Here is a 13,402-nt window from a genome sequence, read left to right as displayed (position 1 = left end):
TAAATCCTGCACCCCACCTTTCTGGTGCACGGTTGGACTCTGACTCATTTACCTGCTCTGAGGTTGCTGTACGTTCAGCAGAACACATCTCCAGTCCGACCCTGCGGCACAGCAGCCCATATCCTGAGATACTTTCTTGAAGCAGCTCTCAGTAGCAGCAATAAACCACAAACCATCTCAAACATGCCCAGACCAGATCAGCACGCTGTGGGGATATGCCAAGAATTAGACCCCAGATAAATTCCAGCGCACAGACACACAGGAGAGAGCAAATAAGTCCAACTGCATCTGGCATGCGGACAGCACAGGCAAGCTTATCTCTTGCATTTTATAATGAGAAGGTGATGGGCCAGATCTCCAAAGGCATTTAGGTGCTTCGACATTTAACCTCCCACTGAAATCAGTGAGAGGCCCACAAGGAAATTAGGTTTCTAATTTGCTGCGAGGTCTGGTCCTAGAGCTCTGCTTTCCCACACTGTTTATTTCTGCTTCATTTATTGCTGCCCATGAAGGCAGTAGACACCACCCTCTCTGCCCCTTGGCCATCTAGATAGCATGAGTTAGTGCTGTGAGGCCCTGATCTCGGTCTCTCAACCCACCTTCAACTCAAAGCTGCTTGTGCATGGCCACGTTTGCTTCCCATACATAGGAGGGAAGAATGGGGACAATAGGATAAGAGACAGCAATTCAGCGAAGGGCTAAGTGTTGCTCCAGCAGAAGGTGTTGGGCTCCAGCATGAGCTACACCCATGGACAGGAGCTGCAAATGTCAGAGGAGAAGTCTGGCACACATCTGGCACCACATCATGGTCACATCCCATCTTTGCATGGCATCTCTGACAATGTTGATGGCAGAAGGTGTGCAGCAATGACTCTGTGCAATTGGGACACTCACTCCAGAGCCCCCATGCTCTGGAGAGTGGCAGGAGACAGAAAATCTCCACAGGCAGCTGGAAGAGGTGTACGGACACGAGGAGATGCCAGAAAGCATCTTCTACCCCTGGTTGCTTTCACTGAAGAACCACATATGGACTTTTTCTACCACTCCAGAAATCATGACACAGGTGCCAAGGGAAGTGCACACAACGTCCTCTCTCCCTTCAATATCACCATTCTTTCCCAGTTACAACCTCTGTGATGTCAGCACTGCTCCACTGGTTAACCATTGCTGGTTTACCTGGCTGGTGATCTGGTAGCATCTAGACTTGTACAAATACATTGCCACCACTCTATTTGTGCGGCCATAGTCCATTCCCCTTGTGCCTCTCCCACTTGGCCTTGGTGAGTGGTAAACCTCCCATATTGGGCATGGCTGGCACAGAAGAAGAGGGATTGTCCCCACAAGGGGTGATGACCATCCCTCCCATCCCTTAGGTTCAGAGTCCCAGACAGACAAAAAAGACTGCCCTCTTGCAGGGGTGTAGATAAGTCTCCCTCCACCACACTTGAATTGGCCTCAAGCTGTTGCCCGATTCTTCAAAACTACTTTGAAACGAGCAAAGTCTGGCAGTAGACTTTGGCTGTGTGGTGTGTGGGCATTTGTGATTTCAGAGAGAGTCGGACTAAAGGACAGGCTTAACTGTAAAAAGGTCTAAGTATTTCCTACAGCAGAGTTTGCAGCTGAGGCCTGCTTCTGATCACGTCATTGGTCCATACAGTTGGATGTTTTCCTGCATCCAGCAGTGGCCAAGAAGTGTTCACGTCTACCAAAAAAAAAAAAAAAAAAGAAAGAACATTAGAGAATAAATTCACTCCTTGTGAAATAGAGGTCCGTAGACTAATGCCAAGGAGGAATTTGGACCGAGATACCGAACTTTGGTACTACATTTTAAATAGTAAAAATATTTTCAGTGGACAGGGAACTGTAAGAGGTTTATAAATGCAAAAGAGGAGGGAAAAAAATGGTGCTGCTCCCCCGCAGCCTCCTAAAAATAGCAAATTACACACCTAATAAATGTATCAGCAGCCCATGAAATTGACAGCCTGAAATTGAAGAACAGACCCGTTTTGTTTGGAGAAATAGTCTTTAAGAGTGTGGAGGTGAATTAGAAAAATAGAAACTGACATTAAGAGTGCAAGATTAATTCGACCAAGCTTTAATTGAGACAGCCTGAATGAGCCAGAAAAAAAAAGGGAAAAAGGGAGAGGAAGAGGATCCCAGCTCTGTCTGGCTCCATAGAAACTCCACCTACCATGTCCTTTCAGCCGGAGCTCAAGTTACACCATTACATCATCCCCAAAACGTCCCTTTGGCTGATAATTCCCTGGGAGCGGGGTACTGATGCTGCGCGCAGGGTTATGGATGCGGCCGCCGGGTGTAAATTCACCCTTTTGGGTTCATCAGTGGGGGAACAGACAGAGGGCCTCCCTTGGACAGTCTTCAAAAGCCTTCCCTGTGCAGAGACTGGGGACCACTGGGGCCACCAGCTCTTGGGGCGATGTCCCCATCATCCCACCCTCGCACCCCGCGGGGCCACCGCGGAGCTGCCCCGGCTGCAGCTTTACCTCACAGCTGGAGGATCTGGGACTTGTTGGAGCTGGCAGGGCCATGGGGAAGATGTTATTTATATTTCAGAACAGATCCACGTACCCGACAAACCCCGAAATCCCGAAGCCTGTAAAAGCATTAAGCAGGCCATCCCGACTGTGAGCCTTGCTCAGGTTTCCTGGCTTAAACAAGAAAGTCCTTCTGGTAAGCAAGGCATAAGCTCTTGCACAGGCAATATTTCAAAAGCCTTGCTACTACTGAGTAAATAAATGTGCGTAGCAGATACAATAAACATTTTCTTCTGTTCTGAAATCAGATCTGCAGATCCCAAATCCCCCTGTGCTGTGCAGACTGTAATTACAGGATATGTTAAATTTTCTTTATAGCCAGCCCTGATGGTTGTTAAGTGACCGCACCGCCCAGTACAGCACCCCTCTCTGGTCTGCTACCATTCGTAATGAAAACCAGATGTTTGTTTAAAGTTAATAATCAATACAGCACTCATCCCGAGTCAAGTAGGGCTAAACATTTGCTTAGAGAAGCCATGTCAGAGCTGCGATAAGCAGGGGCTTGGTGCAGCACGCTGCTTCGGATCCCGCTGGGGCATGAGATAAACCATTTGAATTCCAGAGAGCGAGTGCTGGGGCCGGGGGTTGATCTGACCCTCCATGAGTAACCAAAGCAACTAAAATAAATGCAGCCCTGGTCCCATCCAGAGTGATCCAGATCCCTGATGGGTGCAGCAGCCCTACTGCCAGTCCCCTGCATGTTCCCAGCAAGGCCAGGGCCTTGCCTTGCCCCGACTTCTCTCTTATAGGTGTATGTGAATTTAATAAGAATATATTCAGGGGGAAGCGTATGATGCAGTTGAAAGCCACAGTGCTGATAGGGGTGAGCGCTCCCAAATTGCTGTAAAGGCAGTGGGAGCTGGTGGAAAAGACGGTACCCAACCTCTCATCACAGTCCATTGAGGTCGAGGCTGCAGTTTTCTGATCTTTTTAAATCCCAGGTTAGGAGTTGCATTGAATAATTTACTTCTGGATTGGGCAGTGAGATGGAGGAATAGTTTAGGGCAAACCTTTTGTGTGGCCCACATGCCTTCTCACAGTTAGCAATATTCGAGCCTTCATCTCAGTGAATGGAGGATGAAGAGGAGCATTGAGATGACAGGTGGGAACTCCAGATGGAGGTAACTTCAGCTGATCTGCTCTGCCCGGATCTTTCCTAGCTGTGTCAGAGCTGTCCCAGTCCAAACATGACTTGAAAATTAACACTGGGAGCGTGATTTGCTGTTGCTCCAATACTACTCATTGTCTGCAAACAGCTGAATGGCCAAATCCTCTATGTTTCCTGTGCTGGAGGTATGAATATTTCAAAGCAGACTGAGTTATTTTTCTTCACTGTTTGCTGTTCAGTGGTCTCCTTGTCAAATGATCTCCAATATCCAGCCCAAGAGCTGAAACAGCTGATTCAACTGCCCAGCCTGCACCTCCCCTTTCCCACCTCCCCTCCCAATCCTTCCTCACAGAGGACAGACACCATCATATAAGCTTAACCGGAGTAGCTACCACACCTTACTTCTGTGTGACAATACCACAATGAATACCAAGTGAATTTGAGAGAATCCTGAGTCCTAGCATGTTGCCTGGTGGTAGAAAAAGAAAATTCTCTTTAGCTGGTTCCTTTCTGATGCTATTTAGCAGCAGAAGCTGAATGCTTGTCTATGGCCTAACGCAGTGACAGAAGTCACTGTTCAAATATTCTAGTGCAAAAGAAACTGAAGTTTTAAATTCTAGGCTTTCTCTAGGAAAAATAAAAAGTAAAATGACAGAAGAAATGATGGGGAAATGTATATGACTCACAGAATCACAGAAATTTTGGTTAGAAGGGACCTCTAGAGGTCATCTCGTCTGAATTCCTATTTGAAGCAGGACTACCACCAGCAGTGTCTTACTAAGGCTGTATTTCAGGGTATGATTTGTGCATTTGCTCCATACTTTTTTATTTCTTTTTTTTTTCTTTCCTCCAATTTTGTTTGCAACAGCCTTTTCAAAACCTTTGAATTTATTTGCATGTAATATCTGCCACCTTAACTCATCTTAACTCACATAATTAGGCTCAATATTGTCCATTAAAATATTTGTGTAAAGGAAGTGGACAATCTCTAAACTCCTTCAGGCTTTTCTACCCTAAATAAAAGGCTTTTCTCCCTTAAGCAGAACATCTATTGAGCTGAGGTGCCATCCCCACTGTCTCTGGCAATAGACTCTGCAGCACCTGAGCTGAAATCCAAGGAAGGACAAGAGGATTACAATTCATAAAGTGTGGGGTGACCTACGACAGCTTCACTTTTTGTTGTACAAGTACAGAAAGGGAGACACAGGAAATCAGAAACACTCACATGCCAGTTCTACTTCTGCACTGTGCTGAGTTGTTAACTTCCCTTCTTCCTCAGAACAGAAATCCCCAAGTTAAAGTACTCATTTAGAGTTACCCAGAAAAGCTGAAGATAGATTTGGATCCTGTTGAAAGCCGCTGTTTTGTAACAAGCCAGAACCAACCCTCTTGGCTTAAAAAAAACCACCCTTCATTCCACTTAAAACAGGTTCAGTAAATGATCTGTGACCAAAAACAAAACCAAGTACTAAAAGCTGGATAAAACTGCCTATCTCACCTCCAAATTAAATGAATCTGACCTGCACACTGTGCAGACCAAAGCATTCCTAGAGCTCTGCGGCTTGTGAATGTATCAAAAAAGGCATTTATTTAAAAACAGTCAATTTGAAATCATGCTAAAAGTGAGTTTTTCTGAAGAGGATTCATCTGCATTCCCAGGTCATGCCATGCCTATGGAGCTACAGCATCCTCCTAATACACTGTGTGGTGTCACCTTCCCCTGTACAACCAGACTCCAGCATGAAAAAAACCTCTGTGGCAGCTGCACATCCCCAGATGAGATCCGGAGCTTTCAGCAGGGCAGTTGATGTCTCTTTAGCACATTTCGTGCCCCACTGTGCCTGTCCTCACATGCACACCTTGGTTGGTGCCAAGGTGCAGACAGTCACGTACCCCCACCCCAGGGCATGGTGACTCTTCACGTTCACCTCCCTCCTGGCTGTGGTAGCGAAGAGGTGGGACCCTCGGTCAAGAAACAGGTTCCTCAGCAAAGGAGGTGCCCAAAGAAGCTGAGAAGCTTCTGGACCATGCTCGTGATGACCACGGCCAGATTCTACCAGGCTGTAAAACGAGGCCCCCACCACAGACCCCCTTTGAGTGGTTTTCTCAGAGCAGTGGGTCTGTGATCAGAGCCCTCCCCTTAGAGTGGAACACCATCTAAGGAGACTTCCTGAGACTGTCTGCCCTCACCTCCTCTTTGGTGAGTGATTTTCCTTCTGGATATAACCTTGAGTGAGCCCTTGTCCACTCCAGGCAAGCAATTATTTTCTGCTGAGTACCCTCGAGTGAAAGAGGCCTCTAGTTCTGTTTATTGTGAGTGAATGTGTGCACGCTGTAGATCCTCATTATTCTTATGCGGTCATACAATGATAATAATATCCTCAGCTGGTATCCAAACCTGCATTTTATAGTGTTGTCAGAGTGCTAAATAACTTGGATAAACACCGTTTCTGGTTGGTTTCTTGGCTGAACTGTTCTGGCTAGAATAAGGTCTGTTTGAAGCTTGTTGCCTACCTAAATTGACTTTTGGGGTGCCTCCGTGACAACCTCAGAGCACAGCTCTGGATGAATCTACAAGGAACGTGACGGCCCAGAAGTGGTGCCCGTGGGTTTCTTGTCCTCAGGGCTAGTTCGCATGGCAGAAGCCTCACACAGCAATCTCCTGGTCTCCATGTTGGCTCAGGGGTCTCTCAGTAGAGCAGTGTTGGTCCAGAGAGGACAGGGCTGGGGCCACCATCCCTCTCCTGGGCCTTTCCCATTAGCCAGGTTAGGTGGCCCAGCTGCTGCACAGCCCCAGCTTTCACTACATGTTGTCTACAGATGCCTCAAGGCTGGGCTTTGTGATGCCTAATTCCCAAGCCTTGCCTCAAGCAGCCAAGTCAGCCACACCGTAACGCTTTCAAAATAACAGTCCGGTGTCAGCCCTTGCGTGGAAGAAAAACACCTTTCCCTGGGACAAAAAGCCTCTAGTTTGAGTATTCCTGGGACCTGGTTGGGCACAGCGCTCCCATTGCTCTCAGGAAAAGGCATGGAATTAGGCTGGTTACTGGTGCGCCTGGATCCAGCAGCATATTCTCATCCAAAACATTCTTTTCCTGGAAGAGATACTGCTTCTTTTTTTTTTTTCTCTTTCACTCGGCTTTGTAAGTAATCCTGTTCTTCACTCTCTTCTGTCTTGGCACCTTCCAAGCAAAATCTGACACTGAGGAATAGATCTTCTTTTTTCTGAATAATAAATGGAAATACATTTTTACTGCAGCCTTCCAATCCACACAGGCGACACTGTCAAAATGCTCTGAACTTTTTTTGGAAGCAGCAGATGACTACAGCTGGTTAGCACAATTATAGTCGTTGTGTAATGCTTGGATCCTCTGTTGTTTCATTCATTCTATTCATCAAATTCTGCATTATGCTGTGGGGGAAGATCTGCTTGATGGTAAATTTACATTTTTTTCCCATGTTGTTGTTATTTTTCATAGTTAAAGGGACACTGGCAAGTGACACATCACTTTTTTAATGTCATTTCAAAAGTTGTTTACCCTGTAATTTACAGTATCCTCTTAAAAGCCAGAAGAATGGAGAGCTTGAGCAATTTGGCATTTCCTCACTCTTGTATATTGATATTTTTTTTTTTTCACTGTGGGCTGGAGGAAGCTCAGACACTTTCTGCTTAGAGCAGCTCACAGTGGACTTAAGGACAGAGGCTACTGATTTTCACAGCTCTCCCAGAGATCGGTATTATCCACAAACTATCCCTGTCTTACAGGCGGGAGACAAGCAACCTTTGCAGATATGGGACCAAAGCTGTGCCAGGTTTTGAAGAGAAGCACCTCTGTCCCAAGCAGGGGATTTTGGGAGGGAAGAAGGACCTTCTCTAGAAACTCATCCTCCAAAGCACCCATGCACCCTGCAGTGTGAGCGAGCCCTCCTTGTCCTGCCAACACAGTCACAGCCACCATGGTCTTGCTACCCTTAGCAGGCGAACAACCAGGCTGGCCCCAAATGTCCCCATGGGGTGTTCCAGTCCCACCAATAATGGGGTGAGGAAAAAGGGGTACAAAGCTGGCCTCTCTCCCTCGCTTTATCCATGATTATAGTGAGCCAAGGTGCTGAAATTTGATTCCTGCACACATCATTTTACATACAGTAGCAATATCACCTACATTATGTCAACATGGGATCACAATAATAAGATGGGCACTGCTGCTGATATTAATTTTTTTATTCTGTAAAACCACCACTGTGTTTGAGCTTTCTTGATTTTTTTCAAGGTAGAAAACCAAATCATGTTCAGTTTTCAAAAACAAAACTTTCTTTTGCTGTTCTCAAGACGGACATTTTGGGGAACTTCTCTAGGATACTTGTGTCTCAAGGCTTTCACTGGAAAAGTGAAGGAATGTATGAAAAATAGTACATTTCTAAAAGGATTTTGATACTATTATAACAAGAAGTAAGAAGAAAATAATAGGATGGCATTGAAGGAATACAAAAGGGAAGGAATATAGTTTACAGATGCTGTTCCTTATTTTTCTTCCTCTTTTTGGTCTTCCTATATTAAAAATAAACAAATGAACCAAAAATAAGGTAGAAATGTATGAGTTTTTGTAGCTCCCCTCTATGTGATTTTCTCTTATTGTTCCTTTTCTTTCTTGCCGTTGTTCAGTCTGTAAGCCTGTACACTTAAAATTCATTTGGGTAATTAAGCTAGCGAGAACAGCAGAATTTCATTAGGCTGGAACAGAAAGTGGCTTCAATGAGCACCAGAGTTTTCACATCTCCTGGTAGGTGGTAGAAGCGCGGTGTCACCCAGCATCAACCCTGGAGCATCGGGGAACCATGGAGCCCGAGATGAACCCCCAGACCTGAGATACACCTTGCTGTGTCGTGTGAAGCAGCCGTCCTGCGCAGTGACAAGTCGTTGCCAGCAATGTTCCTGGGTTCCACTGCAATAAAGATTATTTATGCGCCATGACTGCTAAGTGCTACTAAACACAAAAACAAATGACACTACAGTCTCAGACCACTAAATTTGTCTCTCCGCTACACATATCCTTTGCTTTCCCTTTGGCTGCCTTCTTGTTAGCTGTAAATTGTATAATTCATTCTCTTGGTTGTTTTATAGTTTTGTGGTGAAATTCAGATTTATCATCATTAAATATTGTTATCACTGTTTACACAATGACGCAAACAGTCTGAAATGTGTCTCAGACTCAACGCTGACATCTAACCTCAGGAGAAGATGGGACTCTCCAGATCAACCCAGACCCAGCCTACAGGCCAAGTTACTGGGTTGAAATCAGAGAAAGCTATTGTAATCCTGGAAGGTGAGAGAGAGGGTCATTGCGTGTTTAACTCTGCCTCTAAAAGGCAAAGATGCAGTGCATGGTCTGTCAAGAAATGGGCCTTTTAGGGCTTTTAATATTATCAGTTAGCAAGGAGTATTTATTTTCCTTGAGACACAAAAAAAAAAGAAGATACTGTAGAAGATGGAACCATGCCCAACAAGGGGACAAAAGACCCATTTCTCCTCTGCTTTCTGTCCTCTTCTCAGTCTCTGGAAGGATTGCGAACTAGAAACCTTTCCATTTTGCATGGCTATTTCATGGCCTGGATGCTGGCGACCTGCTCTCTCTGCTCCAGGACCCGTCATTCCCCTGATTTGAGACCCAAGAAAGCCACTGGTGGGGCCATGCATTCATAACCCCCAAAATGGAGACCATGATACCCTGCGGTGATGGGACACATCTTGGTTTGTAGGTCAGAAGGAACACGTTGCTCCCCCCAAAATTCACTCCATGTCTTGCTGGACTGGGGCAACCTGTGGGGTGTTTCAGTTAGCCCCACTTAAGTCAGGTCAAGGATTAGCAGGTCTCAAGGAAAGCCACAAAACGCTGGGCTATCGGTCTCTCAGGGCTGTCTCTGCTTTGGCTGGTTCATAATAACGTCATCGTGAAAGATTAAGATGTTGCAGCTTGGCAAAGAAGAGCTATAGTGCAATAAATCCCTCTGTTAGGGCATTTCCTCTGGCCGGTTGTCTGCGCAACCATTTCAGGCTGCTCTGAAATTAATTTCAACATTCCTGTAGGCACTTATCTCCCCAAAGTGAGATTTCCTGGGAATCGTCGGGGAAGGAATGAAGACAGAAGAAATACAGCTAAACCCCGGCACTTAAAACCTGAGCCCTCTCTCGTTAATGCTCTTGGTGTAAATCAGGAGGAATTCCACTTTCATCGCGGGAATTATGCCGTTGATATACTGTCAGCGAGAGGAGACTCAGGTGTGAGTCCTTTTAGCTGAGCTTCCTTTATTCGCTTTTACAAAAGGAGACCCAAATCCTGCAGATAGCTGTGCTCTAGCTTTTGGGTATCGGAGATCTCAGGGCAGAGAGAGGCGAGAAGCACCATGGTATCTCGCATACTTAGGCTTTGTCGTGTTTATAAAAGTTTCAGAGTCAAGGCTTAGTCACTTCAGAGGGAAATTACAGTCACAGTCGTAGGCAAATACTAACTCAAAAATACTTGGAAATCGCATGTTCTTTGACACAATTAACAGTAAATTTGACGTCCTATCAGAGCAGGCTTTTTTCTCAGTTTCAAACAAGTAAAATTCAGTCCTGAAACCTAACGCATATAAAAAAAGATCATTATTTGCTGTACCTAGTAAGAAATAAGTGATGGGGACTGAAGGTGGGGGAGGGAACAGAGCAGGGCGACAGACACAGAACAAAATGCCATCATGGAGAAAGCCATCTCGCAGTGAATACAACCAGCTGGGTGTCTGGATGCTTTGTAAAATTTTATTGTGAAATGCACAGATGATGAGCACAGCTGCAAAACATCAGGAGTGTTTATCATGATCTCCCAGAGCGTTCTGGGTGTGTTCCCCTTTGACACTATTTATGTAGGCTTAACCTAAGCTGATTTCAATGGAGGCATCAAAATTGTTTCAAGGTGCATCCTATTATACACAGGATAAGCTTGTGGCTTAAGGTTTCTCTCCCCTGTCTTATGTGGTGTTTATCAGCATGCAAAGGACAACTGAATGAAGAAGTAGCTGATAGCATCTAACTAACCGGCTGCTGTTGCTGAAGCAAATAAAAGATGTTCCTGGCACTCACACAAGTATTAAAAAGGGGATTAAGCAGATTTTTGGAATGGAATTCAGGCTGAAAAATCTGTAATCCATCCTTCTGTGCCTAAACAACACAATGGTCTTCAAGCAACAGGCCTCGCTCTTCCGAGTGTTACTTATTTTACCCGAATTTGGGTCCCTCCCAGCATCATGCTGGCACGATGGGAGAATTGTGTGGCCAAAAATCAGTTTCCCCACGCGGTGTGCTTCGCCTACTTGCAGTCCCACAAGTTTATACAGAATCACCTGCATCCCATCACGTACGATCCTGCTCTAATCCAATTGGATTGTTCATAGGCATAAAAGTTATCATGACTGTGGCCCAAGTCTGTTACGCTGTAAAGGAGGAGACAACATAAAAGCCTATTCCCGATTTCCTCAGATAGCTTGCTTAAAAAAAAAAAAAAAAAAAATAGTGTTTTCTGTGTGTTTTATACTTCCTGATTTTGCCAGGCAGTGAAAACATCAAAATACTCGTAAGGAAGCTGGTTTTGTAAGTTCCGGCTGGTGATGCAGAGAGAGAAGGGGAGCAAGAATATAGGGCAAGAATAGATACTGACAGCTACCTGCCCAAAAAGAGGTTTTACGTGAAGAATCCAAGAAGTAACTTAGAAAATGTTGTTGTTATAAAGTTAAATGACACAATTATTAAAAAGCTAAAAAACTATTAAGCTATATTTCTGGAGAAAAACAAAGTAATTAAGCTACATTTCTGGAGAAAAACAAAAAAAGTAATTAAACCATGGCATTAATCTTAATGGCAACCCCCTCTTTCCCACACTAAGACCTTTTGACAGCTTTACTTAGTCTTCATTAAGCGTTTTCAAACAGTTCATTGCAAATAGTGTCTGATATAACTGTGAAATCCTTCTAGCACTGTCACAGCTGTAGTGTCAGATTTTAAAACCGAAGGTGTACTGAGAGGGACACTGTTTGTAATCACTAACCCAGGTCTCAAAGCTTTTCAGATTGAGCTGTTTACATTGTACTTAGGTGAGGTTTTTTCTCCCTCCTGAGATTCACAAATTGTTTAACAAAAGTCATGACACCTATTTTTTCACATCAGGAGCAAAAATCAGAATACAGAAAGATGTACTAAGAACAGTTTGTTACAAACCTGGGATTAGAAATCAAATCTTCTAAATGCAATCTCCTACCCAATCAGCAGACATGATGCCTTCCTGGATGTAAAAAAAATGAAGTTTTGTGCCTGTTCTTCCAGGGTTGCGCAGGGAAGGAATTTTGGTTCTTCTGGTCCTGAGAGTGGCCCCTTCTGAAGGAAGAAACCATATTCCCTTCCAAACATCTCAGCCCAGCTCACCGCTGTTGCTACGACAGGCGTGGTGGCAGGTCAGCCCTTGGCAAGGCAGGTGCTGGAGCTGGGCTGTGTGTCACCTCCACTGATGGCAAGAGGCTGCAGGTCAGCTCTTCCCATCTCCTTGCTGTCTGCTTGCAGTGGCACTGCTGATCGCAGGGCAATAAAAAGCTAAAGGCTGCCCCTGGGTTTGCTTCAAAACCTCTTATTAGAGGGTTGTAAAAGTTTGAGTGTGAAACACATATTTCTCTCCTGTCATAATTAACATTCGATATTTCTGTCTTTGCAAAGTTGTTTTTACAAAGCCAGATATTGGCTGGACCCCAGCAGCTCCTATCACAAATCAAATTTTGCATTTATTTGCACTTCTGTCATTGGAAAGAAGGAGGTTTTGTTAATAGTAGTACTAATGTTCGTATCTGGAATTCACTGCTGGATTGAGAAACTCATGTGCCAGCATTCAGCCAGGAGTGAACTTTATGATCGTGTTATCAACTCTGAAAACAGGAGATTAAGCAACAGCCGCTGAAGTGGTAACAGATTTTTAACTGTATCAGAATCAGTTGCCCACTCTTCTGTGTTGTTTCCCTGCAATATCAATCTCTCACATTTGAAGTCTTTCCCAATGAAAGAGAACCACCACATAGCATTATTTGTAAAACAGCTCTGTCCTGAAACACGATAGTGCATGAACTCCACCTGATAATTTATGAACTCACAGCTAAGCTAGAAACAGTTCCCCCGTAGCCCAGGGAAAATGTACTGTAACATGCTAAATCTCTTTTTTTAAATGTAAAATCATATTGCCATTCAGGTTTGTGGCTTTCTTAAATGTGGTTGTGCTCGGAGAAGTGACTATAAAAATGACACGCTTTTACTCAATGGATATGCTGTCTTCTGCAGGAAATTTGAGTCAGATATGTTTCATTTACTGACAAAAAATAATACCTTGTTTTTGTATTTTCTACTCTGCTAGCAGCATAGAAACTGTACAGCCCTGGGAAAAGTAGCCAGCTCTCCTCTGGTTCACGCACCATCAACAGTGCTGGTAATTAGTTTTAACCACTGAGTTTTGATTGCCTGTGCAAAGAGATTAGGTTGACTTTCATATCCGGGGCTGGATCTACTGAGCTACTGGCAAGAAAAAAAAACTGGACCACTTTTTCCTCTGATACGCAGCTCCCTCGACTGCAGCTGGAAATCTCACCCTCCGTCTTCTCGCCACGTGCCCTCCTGGAGCAGGGATGTCTGCTCGGTGGTCGCTACGCCATGCGGACCTGGACCAGGCACATG

The sequence above is a fragment of the Caloenas nicobarica genome, chromosome 3, assembly GCF_036013445.1.
Source record: "Caloenas nicobarica isolate bCalNic1 chromosome 3, bCalNic1.hap1, whole genome shotgun sequence".
Classification (NCBI taxonomy): Eukaryota; Metazoa; Chordata; class Aves; order Columbiformes; family Columbidae; genus Caloenas; species Caloenas nicobarica.
Note: the sequence above shows the minus strand (reverse complement) of the source record.